The following is a 20,242-nucleotide window of genomic DNA, read 5'->3' as shown; positions in this document are numbered from 1 at the left end:
CTCATTGGGTTATCTCTTTCTCATTGATTTCTAGAAAGTCTTTATAATTAGTGAGATTAACCTTTTGTCCATGATAGAGTTTTTTCTCCCAATTTGATATTTGTCTTTTGAATTTGCTTGTTATACTTTTTACTGTGCACATCTTTTAAGCATGTTATTGAGTTTCTCTTTACTTTTATTTTTATTTTTTATTTTATTTTTTTTTAGGGCTGTGCCTGCAGAATATGGAGGTTCCCAGGCTAAGGGGCTAATCGGAGCTGTTGCTTCCAGCCTATGCCAGAGCCACAGCAACGCCAGATCCGAGCCGCATCTGCGACCTGCACCACAACTCACAGTGATGCCAGATCATCAACCCACTGAGCGAGGCCAGGGATTGAACCTGCAACCTCATGGTTCCTAGTCGGATTCGTTTCTGCTGCGCCACAACAGGAACTCCTGTCTTTACTCTTATAACTTATGATTCATGCCATAAATAGAAAAAGTTCCACTTTCTTTGGATTCCCTTAGAATTTTGATTTCTTTTTAAAAATGAAAAATTTAATACATTTGGAATTTGTCCTATTACAAGTTGTCAAGAATGGAATCAAATTTTCTTTCTTCCATTTCTTTTCCCTGATCCATTTTGGTCAACACCACTTGTTAAATAATCCACCTTTTGCCACCTATTTGAAATGCCACCTTTTCTAAAATGCCATATATAAATATATGTCTATCCCTGGACTTTGTTTTCTATTCCTTGATTTGTCTATTTAGCCGTATGCCAGTGTCACGCTATTATAATTACTGACGCTCTGTAATAGGTTAATACTTGGAGACTGCTCCCTCTCTATCCTCCTGTTGCAGACTTGGCTATTTTTACTTGTTTATTTTCTCACATGAACTTTTGACTCAGCTTGATTATTCTGACAAAATGATGCTGACATCTTTATTAGACTAGTGTGAAAATTGTAGGTTAATTTAGGGAGAATTGACATCTTTATGATGTTGAGTCATCTTACCCAAGGACATGGAATGCTTTTTCTTTTGTTCATATCTTATTCTGTGTTCCTCTGTATCACTTTAAAGTCTTTTTCATAATGATCTCACATGTTTTCTCTTATACTTTTTAATCTTTTGTGTTGTTATTGAAAATAAGGGATTTTTCCTTCTGTTGTGTGTTCTAACTGGCTGTTGTTTCACTATAAAAAGGCTATTGATTTTCATGTATCCTAATATTGAATTAGCAATGCCTTCTGCTGAACTTTTGAAATGTGGTTGATTGTGTGTGGGGATGTGTGTAATCTTTGTTGATTTTATGGATCACTTTTATGCCCACTTCATTAAAAGAATTTTGAAACATTACTTCTTTTTTTGTGTGTAGAAGAGTTAATATACCATTGGAATTATCCACTTTTTAAAGGTTTTGTTAGAATTTCCCTGTGAAGTTGTTTAATCCAGGCACCTTATTGTTTTGGCAGAGGGAGAATAAGTGAAGAGGAAAGTTCATTGACTCCTTTCTCTGTCCGAATTTTGGAAATGTTAAAATTCTGCAGTAAATAGTTCTGATAAATTATGTATTTCATGCATATTATCAACATCATCACAATTTTCAAGTTTATGTGCCTTAAAATGAAAAGAGTAGTTCCTTTAATTTCTTTGTAAGCTATGTGGAACTCATAAATATTATCTTTTCTATGAAAATAGGAAAAGATCTTTGCAGATGTGGCAAATTAAGGATTTTGAAATGGAGTGATTGATTGGATTATTTGGGTAGGCCCCAAATGCAATCACAAGTGTGATTGCAACATGCAGAGGGAGGTTACCAATAGAAGGTATGACCATGAAAGCACAATGAATAAGATGTACATGGCAAGCTCTAAGCTTTCATATTAAAATTTGATGTTGAGTTATCTTTCATGACATTATAGATTATTACATAATACGTATTTGTATACCTTTATAATCTTAACAGAAGCAGAGATTGGAGTGATGTAGCCTCAATTCAAGGAATGCTGGCAGCCTCCAGACACTAACTGGAAGAGGCGAGGGACAGATTCTCCCATAGAGCCTCTGGAGAAAGTACAACCCTGCTAACACCTTGACTACACTTCAGTGATACTGATTTTAGGCTCTGGCCTGCGCACTGTGAGAGAATAAATTTCTCTTGTGGGAGTTTGTTCTAGCAGCCACAGGAAAGTTACAAATGCTCTAAATTAAACCTTTGTTCCAGATTCTGCACTCTGAAGAACCTAGGCTAAGTCAGCAAAGGGTGAAAACTTGGGATAGCACTTTCTTTCCTTAAGGATTTTCCTCATTACTGCATTATTATCTGGCATTGAATATTGCTGTGGAGAATTCTGAGGCAAAGCCAGTTTAGTCTCTGATTTAAGTGCCTAGATCTTTTTGCCTTGAGGCTCAAATGGTTTTCTTTTTTCATTTTCCTTCCCACCTTCCTTTCTTCCTTCTTTAACAACTTTATGTTAAAGTCCAATAACATCTTTACTAGGATATATATCTTTGTGGACTATTCTAGCTCAGTTTCTCAGGCATAAATGACTATATAGATGTAAGTGCTCTTATCTTTAATCCAAGAAAGCTTATCTGAATTATATCTTTTTTTAAAGCACAATTATTTTGTTTTCTTATAATCAAACACAGCCAACTAGCTTTACTTCCATTCATTCATCATTAAAGACAAAAGGATAATTCATGGGCTACTTTAAAAACCATGCACTAACCAACAAAAGAAGTTAAATTTACAAAAGCACCTTGATTAATTATGTAAACTGGTAATTAAGAAGAGAAAAAAAACTAATCAATTGTTTCTTTCCTCATAAATAGAAATTTAAAGAATTCTGTTAGTCTTGATGTTATCTTTATGTTAAAGTAGCTTAGAGTACGGTACATATAGGGTTTTTTTTTTTCTTTTTAGGGCTGCACCTGTGTCATATGGAGGTTCCCAGGCTAGGGGTTGAATCCAAGCTGCAGCTGCCTGCCTACCCGACAGCCACAGCAATGTGGGATCCAAGCCGCATCTGAGACCTATACCACAGCTCACAGCAACGCTGGGTCCTTAACCCACTGAGCAAGCCCAGGGATTGAACCTGCATCCTCATGGATATTAGTCAGATTTGTTAACTGCTAAGCCATAATGTGAACTCCACAGTACATATAGTTTTAGCTAGAAAGGTATGCAATTGACACACCTCATATGAATGAATAAAATTCACATAACAAATGAATGCAGGTAGTCCTAAGCTTTCATATTAAAATTTGGCATTGAACTATCTTTTATAGACATTATAGATTATTGCATACTACATTATTTTTGTGCAACAGTATTTTACGAACAGAAAAATAATTGTTTCTGGGAAAATGTCTCCCAGTAGCCATTCAGTTTCTAATGGATAAAATGAACCTCTAAAGTGTAGTTGTCTTCGAAATCTGGAATCCTTAGCTTGAGTCAGCAAATCAGAGATGCTACATATTTCAGTTTCCTAAATTATGGATCTGCCTTTTCTCCTGAAGTATTGACAAGAGTATGCACTCCTTAGAAGAATCCCTGGCATGGTGGTTTTCTCTGTATTGTTGTTGTTGTTGTAGTATATGAACTATTTTATTTCTCCTCCTTCCATCTTCTCATGTGCTCTTCTATTTTACTTAAGTCCTTCCAGAACATTATCAAGAAGAATATTTGTCTAAGAGAAGAAATGTTAGAGATGGAAAATTAAAGAGAGGAAGACTGGGTATTGGTATATCCTTTCCCTATATTTGCTGCAAATTTCTGCCATTCTGATAATGTTAAAGTTTTTAAATGTGATGAAAAGCTCCATAGCTCGAATTGTTTTTTAAAAGATCACCATCTACTCATGACTCGTTCTGTATTAAAACTTTTTGAAGACTGACATTTCCAGCTTTTTGTTATTTTATTTCCCTTTTTTTCATTCTTAGCCTCAAAGAACTTTACATGTCTTTTTATTTTTAGCTTTTTTTTCCCCATGTACCTCTTTAGATGTTCAATTTTGGTTATTTGCTCATTTATATCTATTTGATCATCTTTTGGAGCTTTTCTTCTAATGTGTGGCTCTTTTGGCTTATTCTGTTGATGAATTTAAAAATAGATCACATAAAAGACCCCCCCAAATTTCTGCAAGTGTGTCTCTCTGGTGTTGCTCCATTTCTAAGAGAAAGGGACCTGGGCTTTTGACCTCCACAGAAGAGGGTCAGAGATGCCTGAAAATGAGGGTCAACATCCTTGTTCATATTTTGCTGGACTTTCATACTTTCAGAAGCTTCTCTCTTTTTATCTCTCTGGAAGGAGCAGTAGTTGCTTTCTCCAATGATCCATTTGCAATTCCAGTGATAAATGGGCCTGTTCAGACCATGTCAGCTCATAGATGCAGAAAGATATATGTCTGCTTTTTTGTGACAAGAAATAGCCTCAACCTATTTCCCTGCAGCTAAAAATCTATTCTTTTCTTTTGTTGATGAGTGTGTTTGAGGGAATCTTCATTATTTCCATAGACCCTGGGATGGGCAGTGGCTAGCATGGATGCAGTATTGGCACATGGAGAACAGCAGTGTAGTGTGACATGCTGCAATCCCTCACCTGTGCCATTAAGGACCTGGTGTGAGCTCAGCAGGCTTTCTTCCTCCAGTACTGTTGCCAGAATGGATCTTCCCTTTAAATATTCTATTTTTTCTTTAAAAATAATCTGCATATACCACGTTGTATCTCCTTTCATTTTCTTCCAAGACCTTTTCATTTTTCTTATTTATTCTAGCTTTTCTCCTTAATGTGTTTATAGCAGTGTCTATTCTCCTTCACATCCCTCCACTTTGTCCATATAAAGTTGATGGTTTTATTTTTTTCTCCCCCTGCTTTTTTTTAACTCTGACATATTTTATCTTCTGTCTAGTCATCTTGTCTGTAAGTTCTTTTATTTGTACTTTGAGCTCTTCCTTCATAGGGTTGATGGCTTAAGTTTTTAAAATTCAGGAAGAAAAAAATGGTCATAATTTTTATACACTCTATGACAACATTTTTCTGGATATTAATACAAATCCAGTCCAGCTGAGATTATCCCCATGATTCAAGGAGTCTTATGTGAGTTCAGATAACCTGCTTTTCTCCTCAGTAATAGGAGTAGGATGCTTTGTTTTTTTTGTTTTTATTTTTTGAATTAAGTCTTTTTTCTCTACACAGTATACTTCCTGCACATATGGCTTCTTGATAGGTTTCCTTATTTAACTCTACCTTATTCTCTTAAAGGAACAAATCTAGGTCTATGGAACCTAGGGATTAAGTTTTGCATCTCAAGGTGTATCCTTCACTTTCAAAAATTATGCTTTGCTGACTCATCCTGATATCTACAGCTATAATACTTCCACTCTGTCTCCTTTTTCCAACACATCCTTGTGTGATCACCACTGTTACAGTGATTTCATGTGTACATATTGCAATGGATTCTCATCAGCCTTGGTCCCTGTTCATTGTAATGAGCTGAATATGCCTCTTGACCTGTTTTGTATATGTAGAGTAAGATAAACTTTCTCAATGTATTATGTGCCTGAGGTTTGAGGTTCCTTGTTACTGTAGCATAACTTAGCTTATTTTGACTGATACACGTCATTCACAACTAAGAAGTGTTACTGTAGAAGACATTGGAAATAATGAGGCACTTTTTATAGTCATAAAGACAGTGTCCATGGGCAGGGATGCTAAATCTCTAGTAATGCTTGCAATAGCCATATGCAATAAAGATTGCTTTGCTGAATTGTCAGTTGTTCCCCCACTGAAAGACTTAGTAAATAGCTTTACAAGTAAAAAGTGCCTTCCTCAAATGAAGGCCCATTATTAAAACCTTGCCCAAATTGGATTTTTTTGATGATTTGGGGAGTCTTCTACTGTAAATAATTCAAATAATTTTGAATTTATATAGCTATATATTTATTAATTCCTAAATATTATACTCATGAATGAACTGTTAAAGCTTATTAATTTTTGTATCATTCTCATATTGTTATTGTATCTGATAAATATCTGTGGATTTACTTAGACTGAAATATCTTTGGAGGTCCACATTGGATAAAGTGCTTTCCATGTTATGAACGCACATTAGTTAAATGTGGGTTCCCTTTTTGTTTTCTGTAGTTTGAACTGACAAGAAGCTTGGAAAATAAACAATTGAAAAAGACATTCCCTAAAGGTAGCCATCAAGTGTAATAAGACTCAAGTCAAATGGCCCAGCTGTCACAGTAAAATACAGCCTATTGACTTCCTTCTCACTAGGGAAAAGTGCTGCTTGCCACTTACCACAGAAAGCATAGAGAGAAAGTATCACCCTAAGAACCACAGGAGGGAATGTCCTGTGTAGCTGAGAGAAGGGCACAAAACTACTCTGACTGCACGTGTCCCTAGTAAATAACCACACATTTTCATAAGGTGTGAGGGTGGGCTACATAATTGTCTTACTTTAATTGTCCGAATAAATAGCTCCATAGTTAAAACATGACTGAGATGAAAACACATTTTTTTAAAAAAAAATCACTAGAAAAGAAAAAGGTCGGAATTCCTGTCATAGTGCAGCAGAAATGAATCCGACTGGGAACCATGAGGTTGCGGGTTTGATCCCTGGCCTCACTCAGTGGGTTGGGAATCTGGCATTGCCATGAGGTGTGGTATAGGTCGCAGATGCAGCTTGGATCTGGCATTGCTGTCGCTCTGGCATAAGCTGGCAGCAACAGCTCCAATTAGACCCCTAGCCTGGAAACCTCCATATGCTGTGGGTGAGGCTCTAAAAAGACAAAAGCAAAAAATAAATAAATAAATAAATAAAAGAAATAGATCATTAAGGACCAGCTAGGTGCAAATTTCTAGTGAAAAGAAGAAGAGGGGTTGTTTTACACAAAGATGAGCGGAGTAGAGCCTGCCTTCTAGGCTTTTGGAATCTCCTCTGGAAGCTAAGCATATGCATTAATTAATCTAATACCTATAGGCTATGACAAATGCTACAACAGAGGTATTAAGAAAATTTAGTGAGAATGTTGGGGAAAAATGGATGGATGGCAGCATATGAATTAAATCTAGGAGGAATAATGCTTTAAATTGAACCTTAGAAAAACCCTATTACATGGACTGCTTAATAATATGTAAATATCACTGACTTCATTGTCTTAGGGCAGGGTTAAGAGGTGTAATAACTAACATTGGTGACATATTTTGCAGTTAAATAGTGCTATTACATACATTATTCATATGGCTATATAAATATTAATGGACAATTGTTATAATTAGAACTGAAAAATAGTGAGGCTTTAAAATACTTTTAAGTGGGATAGTATAAAAATGATTACAACAATTTACCACTGATTCCTCAGCTTATGATTGCATGTATATCTATATATATATCTATATGTATATCTATATCCACATCTATCTGGGATGTTCATGTCATACAAAGTGGCAGCTAATATACACTCTGGATGCCCACATTGCTTCAGTCTACTGATATTGACTCTTTGTAATATCTCATTCAACCAGACCAAAGCTGAAAATATTATTCAAAATGTTTAAGTAAATTCTGTTCTTATAAGATCAACCACTCTTGCTGCCTAGTATCAATTTTACTTTCGTTAAATTCAGTAGCTGTGTAGTTTGCTACTGCGGCATGTGTTCAACCCCTGGCCCAGGAAATTCCACATGTGACAGGCACAGCCAAATAAAAGATAAAAAAATTCAAGGAGTTGTATGTGAGCTATTAAGCAGTATACTTCCTTTGTCCTGGACACTCATATTGATTAGATGAGGAATAAATAGTGTGGCCTCTCTTCAAGAAATGACACATCATAATGTCTTGAATCTTATTAACTTCGAAGTGTCTGATATATATACATAGCTGAGGAAGAAAAGCTGTTAAAGTACAGGTCAGTGAGCCCAGACCTTTAGAGCTGTAAGCTAAAAATTATTTAATTATTTCAGTTCATTCCATAACACTTCTTCACTTCAACAAGATACCTCTCTACTCCTTTGCTCCTTATTACTGTCATAAGAAAGGAACTCATAATGATCCCCCTTGTAATCTTTAGGCCTAGTGAGTATTGCATGGTTGAACATCTGGGAATGCTGTTCTTTGCTGTCCAGTGAACCAGTAGAAGAGGAGATGGGTCCCAGGTGTCCTGCAGCTAACTGCATCTCAAGGTTTTCTGTCACTAATCCATACAAAATTGTACTGTCAAGTTAGATGGTTCTTAGGCTGCTGTTGATGTGAAGCATATGCAGCCCAAGGGAAATAACTACCCTGGGTGATAAAATGCACAGTTTTCTTGGAATTTTAATTTATTCCAGAATTTCCTTCCGTAGAGCATATACTGGTAGTTTACTAGTATGAAGAATAAAGTGGCAGGAGAGAAAGAGGATGAGGTGATAATATGAATTAAAATATCTATGGTGTTTTCCAGGTTACACACTATCTAATTGAATACAATATTTTAGTGACAAAAGTATTATTACTATCCCCATTTAACAGATTAATAAATTGAGGTCTAGTTGAGTTAGGTAGTTGGTTCAACATAATTTGCTGTTAGATTAAAAAAAAATACTAATACCTAAGATTGAGCCGTAAACTCTGTATATGTTCTACATGAATTAGTAAATTCAATCCTCACAACAACCCATGGGGCAGAGACTAACAATGGCTCCATTAAAAAAAAAATGGACGAGAAACCAGCTACTAGAATCATTTAGCTTAAGGGACTAGACTTGAATCCAGGTCTTCAGACTCCAGAACCCATTCTATAGTATGGAACAGCCGAAGTAATGTGACACCTTCTGATTGGAATCTGAGATTTCTATTCATGTACTATGCTAAGAAAATTTCTTTAGAGCACTTTGTGCACTACCTCACACATAAAAAAAAATTATGTAATTGAAAGTTACTATGAGTGTGTGACTAGCAAGGGTATATTTGTCTACTACCCTTATGGGAAAGATATCTGAAGATTTTACAAATGTTGTTAGCATCATCGAATACTGGTTCCCACTAAGCTTTTATCTCCATGAGGCAGCTTTTCAGGTTGTGGCTAGAAAGACTGAAATTCAATGACAAAATGTGATTCTTTTAAATTGAGAAGGTGTCAGTGACAAGTCAGCCTGACAATCCATAGCACCAAGGAAAGTTCTTACTGTGCTTGACTACATGCTACTTTTTACTGGCCACAAGTAATCTGAGAGCTCACAATATCATTTTAAAAATGTTTTGCAGTTTTCCAAGTGCTTTTAAATGCATTTTTTTTTCATTTGTGTCTCAAAACAACATTGTCCAGTGACAAGCGTTATCCCTATTTTACAAATAAGGAAATTGAGACATAGAGTCAAAGGTTAAGATTCAATTCACACAACTAAGAAATGGAGGGAGGAAACAAATCCAGAGCAGATTCACTGACTCAAAGATCAATGCTTTTCTCACTGCATTTGGCTGCCTCACATTTTTATTAAGATTATTATCTTCTTATATTAGTTATGAGCCACCAGAATCTGAAGATACAAATGTAATAAAGTATCACAGTGGGTAGCTTTATGAAATGCATGAACAAAAAGGGAAATTTATTGGGCCTAACAGTGAGATCTTAAAAAAGTTCTGTCAACACATATTTGTCCAACACCTATTTATTTCATCCCTACTTTGTCCATTATACTGTGTTAAATTATGTGAGGGATATAAAGAAGGAGGGTCCAGGAATGCTGGGGAAAGCTTTCAACTCAAATTAACACATTTTAGTACTGGAGGGATCAAGATGGCACATGGCCCTCACCTTCTCCCACAAACACATTAAACCCATCTACATGTAGAATGATTTGCATAGAATGTCTACTGAACACTGGCAGAAGACCTTAAACCTCTAAGAGGGGCAAGAAACCCTCTACATAACTAAGTAGAACAAAATAGATAAAGAGAGAAAAGAGAAAAAAAAAAGGAATCAGGATGGGACTAGCATTCCTGTGAGGTAGATGTGAGAGAGGAAAGGAACTGGCACCTTGGGAAGCCACCTAACTGATGGGGAGATCAGCTGAGACAGAGGGACCTCAAAGTCTTGGAGAAAAGTGCATCAGCTGGACTGAAGAGGGCAAAGTAGAGAAAGAGCCACACCAACCATGAGTACCACCGCCCCAGATACCATAACCTGAGATGCTCACATGGGGCCTGGGTCCTGAGACTTGGGCTCATGACAAGAAGAAAAATATAAGCAAAATGAAGATGCTTAGGAACCATTCCCAGTTAAAAGAACAGAATTCTTCTGAAGGAGCAAATAGTGAAACAGACTTCTGTAGTCTAACAGACACCAAGTTCAATAGGAGATAGTGAAAATACTGAAGGAATGAGAGTGGATATGGACAGTAGTACAGATTACTTTAGAAAGGAACTAGAAAACATAAGGAGGAGCCAAGAAAATTTACTAAATTCATTTGAAGGGGCACAAGATGAGTTAAAGGCACTGAGAGCAGGATGAATAAGACAGAGTGAACAAAAAAGTGACTTGGAAGATACAATAATGGAAATCACCCAATCAGGACAGCAGACAGAAAACCAAATGAAAAAACATGAAAGCAACCTAAGAGATATATGGGACAACATATAGCAGCACAATCTATGCATAATATTGATTCCAGAAGGAGAAAAAAAACAAAGGGGTTTTGAAAATATATTTGAAGAAATTGTGGCTGAAAACTTTCCAAATCTAAAGGAAATAGATATCCAGATACAGAAACACAGAGGACCCCAAACAAGTTAAACCCAAATATACAAACACCAAGACATGTTATAATAAGGGACAAAAGTTAAATATGAGAGGATTCTAAAGGCAGCAAGAGAAAAACAAAGAGTTAATATAAGGGAACCCCCATAAGGCTATCAGCTGATTTCTCTGTAGAAACACTACAGGATAGAAGGGAGTGGCAAGATATATTCAAAGTACTAGAAAAGAAAAATGTGCAGTCTAGAATACCCCAACCAGCAAGAATATCATTTAAAATAGGACTTCCTGTCGTGGCTCAGTAATAATGAATCTGACTAGTATCCATGAGGGTGCAGGTTTGATCCCTGGCCTCACTTAGGGGGTTAATGATCTGGCATTGCTGTGAGCTATGGTGTAGGTCACAGACGCAGCTTGGATCCCACATTGCTGTGGCTGTGGCATAGACCAGCAGCTATAGCTCAGATTCAACCCCCTACCCTGGGAAATTCCATATGCCATGGGTATGGCCCTAACAAAACAAATAAATAAAATGAAATGGAAGAAATAAAGAATTTCTCCAACAATAACAACAACATGACAACAGAAACCCTAAAAGAATTCAGCAATGCTAAACCCATTCTTAAAGAAATACTGAAAAGTCTCCTCTAGATAGGAAAGAAGCAAGAAGATATAGGATGGAAGAAATCAGAATTGGAAGTAATCACTTCATTTAGCCAGTATACAGATCTAAAAGGACAAAAAAAAAAAACTATTATCAAAGTGACAATAAACACAAGGAATAGCAAAAGGATAAACATGATGATGTTAAAAAAAAGGACATCAAATAATAAAACGTGGGTAAAGAGAGTAAGAAAATCTTGACTCTATTTTTTTTTTTTAAGAATGTGTTTGAGCCTATGTGACTATCAGGCTAAACCAAGCAGATATAGGAAGGGGTTAACATACTTGAAAAATAGGGCAACCACAAATCAAAACCAAACACTGCATTCACAAAAAGTAAAAAGAAGAGGACAGAGGCATAAAATAAAAGGAAATCATCCAACCAAGAAAAGAAAGGAACAAATTAAAAGCAATCAACTGGAAAACAAGGTTTAAAATGGCAATAAATACATATTTATCAATAATTACCCTAAATGTCAATGGATTGAAGGCTCAGATCAAAAAACACAGAGTGGCAGACTGGATCAAAAGAAAAACAATACTCTACAATATGCTGCCTATAAGAAACTCACTCACCTTAGGGCAAAGGGCACATATAGATTGAAAGTGAGGGGATGGAAAAAGCTATTTCATGAGAATGAAAAAGACAGGAAAGCGGGCATTGCCGTACTCATATCAGACAAAATAGACTTGAAAATGAATGCCACAAAGAAATACAAAAGATATTATTTAATGATAAAATGATCCATTCAAGAAGAGGATATTACACTGGCCAGTATATATGCCCCTAATATAGGAGCACTGAGATAACATATGACAAATACTAGCAGACATAAAAGGAGAAATTGATGGGAATACAATAATAGTAGGAGAATTTAACACCCCACTCACATCAGTGAACATATCCTCTAGACAGAAAATCAATAAGGCAAGAGAGATCCTAAATTATACAATATAAAATTAGCCTTAATTGATATTTTCAAGACATTACATCCAAAAAAATCAGAATATACATTCTTTTCAAGTGCATAAAGAACATTCTCAAGGATTGACCCCATACTGGGGCACAAAACTAATCTGAACAAATTTAAGAGTACAGAAATTACTTCAAGCATCTTCTCTGACCACAAAGTCATGAAACTAGAATCAACCACAGAAAAAGAAATGTGAAAAAACTGACTACATAGAGACTAAACAACATGCTACTAAAAAACAATGGGTCATTGAGGAAATCAAAGGGAAATTTAAAAACACCTTGAGACAAATGATAATGAAAACACAACCATCCAAAATCTATGGGATGCCACAAAAGCAGTTTTTAGAGGAAAGTTCATACCAATACAGGCCTTCCTCAGAAAAGAAGAAAAATCTCAAATCGAGCACCTAAATTGCCACCTAAAAGAATTAGAAAAAGAAGGAAAAAACAAAACTTAAAGTCAGCAGAAGGAAGGAATTCATAAGGATCAGACAGGAAATCAATAAAATAGAGATTCAAAAAACAACAGGAAAAATCAATAAAATCAAGAGCTGATTCTTTGAAAGGGTAAATAAAATTGATAAATCTCTGGCCAGACCCACCAACAGTATAAGAAGAACTCAAATAAAATAAGAAATGAAAAAGGAGAAATCTCAATGGATACTGCAGAAATACAAAAAGTTATAAGAGAATACTATGAACAATTATATGCCAACAAATTATACAACCTAGAAGAAATGGATAACTTTCTAAGTAGTAGAGCCTGCCAAAACTTGATCAATAAGAAATAGATCTACTGAACAGACAGATCACTAGAAATGAATATATCATAAAAATTCTCCCTACAAATGAAAGTCCAGGATCAGATGGCTTCACAGGCAAATTCTACCAAACATACAAATAAGAACTTATACCCATCCTTCTTAAACTTTTCTAAAATGTTGAAGAAGAAGGAACACTCCCAAAGACATTCTAGGAAAACCTCCACCAACCTAATTCCAAACCAGACAAAGATACTACCAAAAGAGAAAACTATAGGCCAATATCTTTGGTGGATATAGATGCATGAATTCTCAACAAAATTTTAGCCAACCAAATCCAACAGAGAAAAATGATCATACACCACGACCAAGTGGGGTTCATCCCAGGTTCAGAAGGCTGGTTCAACATATGCAAATCAATCAACATCATACACCACATTAACAAAAGAAAAGTCAAGTACCTCATGACCATCTCAATAGACACAGAAAAGTATATGACAAAATCCAACATCCATTCGTGATAAAAATTCTTACCAAAGTGTGTATAGAGGGAAGATTCTGTAATATAGTCAAAGCCGTTTATGACAAACTCACAGCCAATATAATACTCAATGGAGGAAAACTGAATGCCTTCCCACTAAAATATGGAACAAGACAAAAGGCCCACTCTCACCACTTTTATTCAACATAGTATTGAAAGTTTTAGCCACAATAATCCAACAATCAAATAAAAGTTATCCAAATTGGAAGAGAAGAGGTAAAATTGTCACTCTATACATATGACATGATACTATATATAGAAAACCCTAAGGACTCCACACAAAAACAACTTGAACTGATCAGCAAATTCAAAGTAGCAGGATACAAAATTAACATTCAGAAATCAGTTGTGTTTCTGTATACAGACAATGAAATATTAGAAAAGGAATATAAAAGTACAATAACTTTTAAAATTGTACCTCCAAAAATCAAATACCAGGAATAAACCTGACCAGCGAGGTGAAAGACTTATATGCTGTGAACTCTAAAACATGAATCAAGGAAATTAAAGAGAATTCTAAGAAATGGAAAGTATTCCATACTTTTGGATTGAAAGAATTAATATTGTTGAAATGGCACACTACCCAAAAGCGATCTACAGATTCAATGCAATTCTTATCAAATTACCCATGACATTTTTCACAAAACTAGAACAAATAAGCAAAAAATCTATATAGAAGCATAAAGACCCAGAATTGCCAAAGCAATACTGAGGGAGAAACAGCCCAACAGGAGGCATAACTCTCCCACACTTCATACAATATTGCAAAGCTACAATAATCAAGATGGTGCTGTACCAGTACAAAAATAGACATACAGGCTAATGGAGCAGAATAAAGAACACGGAAATAAACCCAGACACATATGGTCAATTTATCTTTGACAAAGGTGGCAAGAATATAAAATGGGAAAAAGACAGTCTCTTAAGCAAGTGGTTCTGAGAAAACTGGACAGCTGAATGTAAATAAATGCAACTAGAACACACCCTCAACCATGCACAAAAATAAATTCAAAATGGCTTAAAGACTTAAACATAAGACAAGTCACCATAAAATTCCTAGAATAGAACATAGGCAAAACATTCTCTGACATTAATTGTACAAATATTTTCTTTTGTACAGTATTAAGGTACATCATAAAACTAAATATAGAACTACCAGCAATCCCACTCCTGGGCATCTCTCCAGACAAAACCGTCATTAAAAAAGATATATGTGTTCCTGTGTTCCCTGGTGCACTATTCACAATAGTCAAGTCATAGAAACACCCAAAAAATCCATTGACAGATGAATGGATTAAGAAGTTGTGGTACATATACATGAAGGAATACTACTCAGCCATAAAGGAGAACAAAATAATGCCATTTGCAGCAACATGGACGGAACTAGAGAGTCTCATACTAAGTGAAGTCAGGAAGAGAAAGGCAAATACCATATAATATCACATATCTGGAATCTAATATAAGGCACAAATTAACCTATCTACAGAAAAGAAACAAACTCATGGACATGGAGAACAGACTTGTGGTTGCCAAGGGGTGGGGTGGGGAGTGGGATGGACTGGGGGTTTGAGGGTGGTAGATGCAAACTATTGTACTTGCTGTGGGTAGGCAATAAGATCCTGCTGTGTAGCACAGGGAACTGTATCCAGTCACTCGTGATGGAACATGATGGAGAATAATGTGAGAAAAATAGTGTATGTATATATATATATAACTGGGTTACTTTGCTGTACAGCAGAAATTGACAGCACATTGTAAATCAACTCTGATATTTAAAAAAATTTTGAGTACAAAAAATTAACACATTTAGATGTACAAAAATGTATAGGGATCATGTCATGGTAATTGCAAAAATGTCTTATTTTATCAGTTGAACTAAAATCAACTTGATGATTCTGACAGTGTTATATTTATCTTTATATTTCATACAATGCCTGCCTCAGTATCTTTCCTATTGAATAAATGAAGGAATGAATGGAGGTATAGCATCAGGGCCTCTGCTGTCTAGGATCTTATGGATAAATGGAAAGATATGAAACTAAATTAGATAATATACAAGATTGGTATATCACCAATGTGGTAGAGAAATGAGAGGCATAATTTCTAGATTAGATGATCAGGGAAAGCTTTGTGGAAGAGGCACTTATTGAATAAGAGGAAAGTGATATGGACTTCCAGTGTCCTTTTTTTAAAGCAACAATGGATAAACCAGCTTACTGAAAATAAGAATTTAAATTAGGAGATTTAAATCTTCCAGCATTCAGTGGGTGGGCATAGTGGATATTCAAAACATTTTTTGTTGAATTATGAATAGATTGAATTTTTGCAATTATCATTTTAATATGTTAGCTTTTAAAAAATGAAAAGCTATTGAGATATCTTGGTGTTACTTGGAATCAGTGAGATAAGAAGTATCAAAACACTGTGATCAGGATTTTTGCCCTACTCAGTTGAGCCTTTTAAAAATCACAGAAGCACCTTAGAGAGTGCTTTACTCTGTTAAGGAGATTTAATAAGCCTGTACAATTCAGAGAAGCATTTTGGGTGTATAATCAAAGCATGAAATAAATATCTTTGAGAGGTTGCATCATTTCCTTGAGAGAGAGAATACCAAGCCAAAACTCTTCACTTATATCCTCATTCCTACTTACCCCATATAATTTTAATATCTTTTGGCAGCCTGGCAATAAAAACTAGGATATGAGAATTCCTACTTGATTCTGAGTCTGGGTTACACTCTAGTCTCCACACTGATCATTTGATTTTATTTCTTTTCACAGAAAACCACTTGAAATGCCTTCCAGGTTACTCTCAGAGCTGGGAGTTTTATACCAACAATAAAAAGCAGCATTATTTACCATTAGGCATTTTTTCCATTTGATGGCAATGACTCATGGTGCTTTCCTTTACTCAAGAGTAAAATAATAATGCTTCTACCTGAAACTGAAGGGTTCTTTATGTTTTCTAAATTTTGCCTGGGGTTGTAATCATCAGAACAGTAATTCAGACCTTAAAGCATTAATTATGTAGGTGGGACTTCAGTTAGCTTTATTTTTTTTTTTTAAACAACAGTAGGTAATAAGTACATTCAATGGACTTTCCAAATACTATACTTTTCTCTGATTCCCTTTAGAAATATTTTGAAAACTAGTGTAATATTACTAAGATAAATTATATAATTTTTTGGTAATCACATTTAGTTTCCCTTATATATTCCATTGAAGAGAAGCTCCATTTGGATTGGATGACTGCATATGTTCAGTGAAGTCCAAACGATTTGAATTTTTTTTCTTATCATTTATATATATATATTTTTTTTTCTACTGTACAGCATGGTGACCCAGTTACACATACATGTATACATTCTTTTTTCTCACATTATGTGTTCCATCATAATTGATTAGAGTTCCCAGTGCTACACAGCAGGATCCCATTTGTAATCCATCCCGAAGGCAACATTCTGCATCTATTTACCCCAAGCTCCCCATCCATCCCACTCTTTCCCCCTCCCTCTTAGCAACCACAAGTTTATTCTCCAAGTGAATGATTTTCTTTTCTGTGGAAAGTTTCATTTGTATCATATATTATATTCCAGATATAAGTGATATCATATGGTATTTGTCTTTCTCTTTCTGACTTATTTCACTCAGGGTGAGAGTCTCTAGTTCCATCCATGAAATTTTAACTTAAAAAATGTGATGAACACTTTTCAAAAAATAACTTTCTTAAATTAATTATCTAGCACTGTGAGGTGAATCATGTCTCTTGAAAATGTATATGGTACATTTTTGGAAACTTTGCATACAGAAATGTTTGAAAAGTTCTGTGTGATAAAATGTAAGCCTTTTATAAAACTACTCAGAACTTTGTAAAGTTCAGAAATTTGTATTATCTCTGATCTTCTTAGAACTATATGTCACAGTTCTCTATATTTATAATGATTATGACTGTATGACTATCTTAACTTGGAATCCTAAAAATAAAAGAGGAGAATTATGAGAATAGTTGAACATATATCATAAGCAATAGGAAAAAAAGAGGACAAAAAGAGATATAGTTTCATGAATGGAAACCTAAAATTGAATATGTTTCACAGATGATGTGAAGTTACTTCCCGAAGGATGGTTTTTCAAATCTTAGTATGTAGGGGATCTCCTGGGCAGCCAGTTAAAAGTTGATTTCTCAGCCCTATTCCTAAAGGATCACCACATGTTATAAATACCTGAAATAGGAGAGGGATGAATAAGACAGGGGTAAGAAGGAAGGATTAAAAGGGCTAGAAAAAACTTTTACTTAGGATGGTTATGTTCGTTATTTTAATTGTGGTGATGGCCCCTCAGATGTGTGAGTAAAAACATCAAATTGTACATTTTAATTAGCTACTGTTTATTATATGTTAGTTATAAGTCAATAAGGCATTAAAATTAAATAAAGTAGGCTATGAGAAAGGGGAAACGGGATTTCTCTCCTCTCCAAAGCACTTAGTTTTAGAGGGTTTGGTGCCTGATATTGAAGCCCCTTTTGACTCTGCAGAGACCAGATCAGCAGGATGGGGCTGAAGAACAGGTGCTGTGAAACTTAAGGAAAAAAGTTAACATAAAACAAGACACAGAGACATTTATTTTAAATAAAGGTGGGAACCAGGGGACTCAAGGTCTCAGGGACCAAGAGCACCGCCTCAAGAAACCATACTACTTTTATTGTGCTCTTTAGGATTACGTCAAGTGAGAAGGGGGCTGTATGTGCAGGATATAGGTTTTTTTTAGTTATTTTAAAAGTCACATAGCCGGTTGCTGATTAAGCCTTTATTCTGACCTTTAGGCATTTAACAGTCATTAGCATTTGAGGAAGCTTGTCTGGTCAGCTCTCTATGCATAGCATCTAGAGAATCACCACCGTGCTTCTGCAGACAGCATGCCTATCTGCACCAACCCAGCTGCCTAGGTTTGCACCTCAGTTCTCCTTGCTAATGCATATCCTGCTGATGACCCCTCACAAACCCCTTGGGGCCATGAGGCTCCTCTTTCTTTTATTCTTAAGAGGACGTATTATGCTGTGCAAACGGCTGCCAATCTGCACAGGTCTGGTGTGCCTAGACCAAGGCATTAAGTCCTCATTCCTCTGACCCTATGAACAACTTATGCCTTTAGGTCTTTGTTCTTAAGCTTAAGTTGTTAACCAGCACTGTGACTGTTTTCCAAGCAGAAAGATGGGGTAAAATAAGGCAGGACAAGATGGAGTTTTCAGCAAAGAGGCTAAGAAAATATTGTAGAAACATATCTCGCGACAGACTCAACAACATTGTGGGCTTGTGAGCTTGTGTGTGTGTGTGTAGTATGAAGGATTTTGTTAACAGGGAGCAGAGCAGTATGGCTCAGGCAATTTTTTTTGTACATTCTTGCAAGACCCAGAGAGAAGTACTCTTCCCTGTCCCTTGAGGGGCCATTCACTGTGAGTCTTCACTTTTGAGGACTACAGAATCTTGCCTTTGACATCTAGGCCCCTCTGGTGACTGGCATCACACAGAAGTTATAGCCTCCTTCATATTACCCAAGTTGTTCAAGTTTTAATGGCAATGGTGTGCAATAATGACAGGGATGAAAATCAACAATCCTACAGAACTTCTTGCAAAAGAAGGTGAGACTTTCTAGGTAGAGACCCCACATGAATGAGGAAAATAACAGAATCTTAGAATTTATGGGAATTCTGTATATTGTTTAGCAATAACATGGGCTGAAAAACTGCAGGGTAGGAGAAACTTGACTTTGCCAAAGAAGATGATGGTGTGGAGCCACTTGAATATTAACAAATTTGTAATTCAACTGGATAGTGGGGATTACACTAACTGAGGAAAAACATGGAGGAAGGATCTAATAGTTAACTATTCTTTCTTTGTACAGATGATGAAATAGTATTGATTGTGTGCTTTGCCTAAAGTCACAAACATGGGGTGATTGAACTAAGAAAAAACTCAACCTTTTCAGTTCTTGAGTGTCTTCTCTTTCAACTACTCTTTTTACCAACTACAGATTTTTTTCTCTTTTTTGTCTCTGAAGAGATGAACTTCAAATTGGAAATAGCAGAAATAAGCATGGTTAAGGAGTATTTGAAACTGAAGCAAGATCAGATGTGAGAGAGCACTTAGGTGTTATAAATTAGCATATTTCTTCAGAGTCCTAAAATTTATACATCAGGATACTGAAAGGTCTTGCAGGTTTAAATGCAGAATCATATTTTGGGCTTAATGAACAACAAACATTTTAAAAAGGGAAATTGGAAAAAAATATGATTCTAGGAAGTATGACAGATCTGATAACACATTCCAAGAACTATTACGCTATGCTACCTCCCATTTATAAATGTACAGAGTTTAGTTAGGTGGCTGTTTTATATTCTCAAATAAATCTAATCACAATCCAACTTTCCTGGGAGAAGTATTGTAGGATTAGGCTAAAGGAGATTCTAGTAGGTTCTTTTAAGAACAAGAGTAAGAATTGGAGAAGGAATGTGGAGCCTGGAGTAAAAATATTGGCTGTAAGTAATTTAATAAGTATTTTCAAGTACAGAGGC

The sequence above is a fragment of the Phacochoerus africanus genome, chromosome 2 (genome assembly GCF_016906955.1).
Source record: "Phacochoerus africanus isolate WHEZ1 chromosome 2, ROS_Pafr_v1, whole genome shotgun sequence".
NCBI lineage: Eukaryota > Metazoa > Chordata > Mammalia > Artiodactyla > Suidae > Phacochoerus > Phacochoerus africanus.
Note: the sequence above shows the minus strand (reverse complement) of the source record.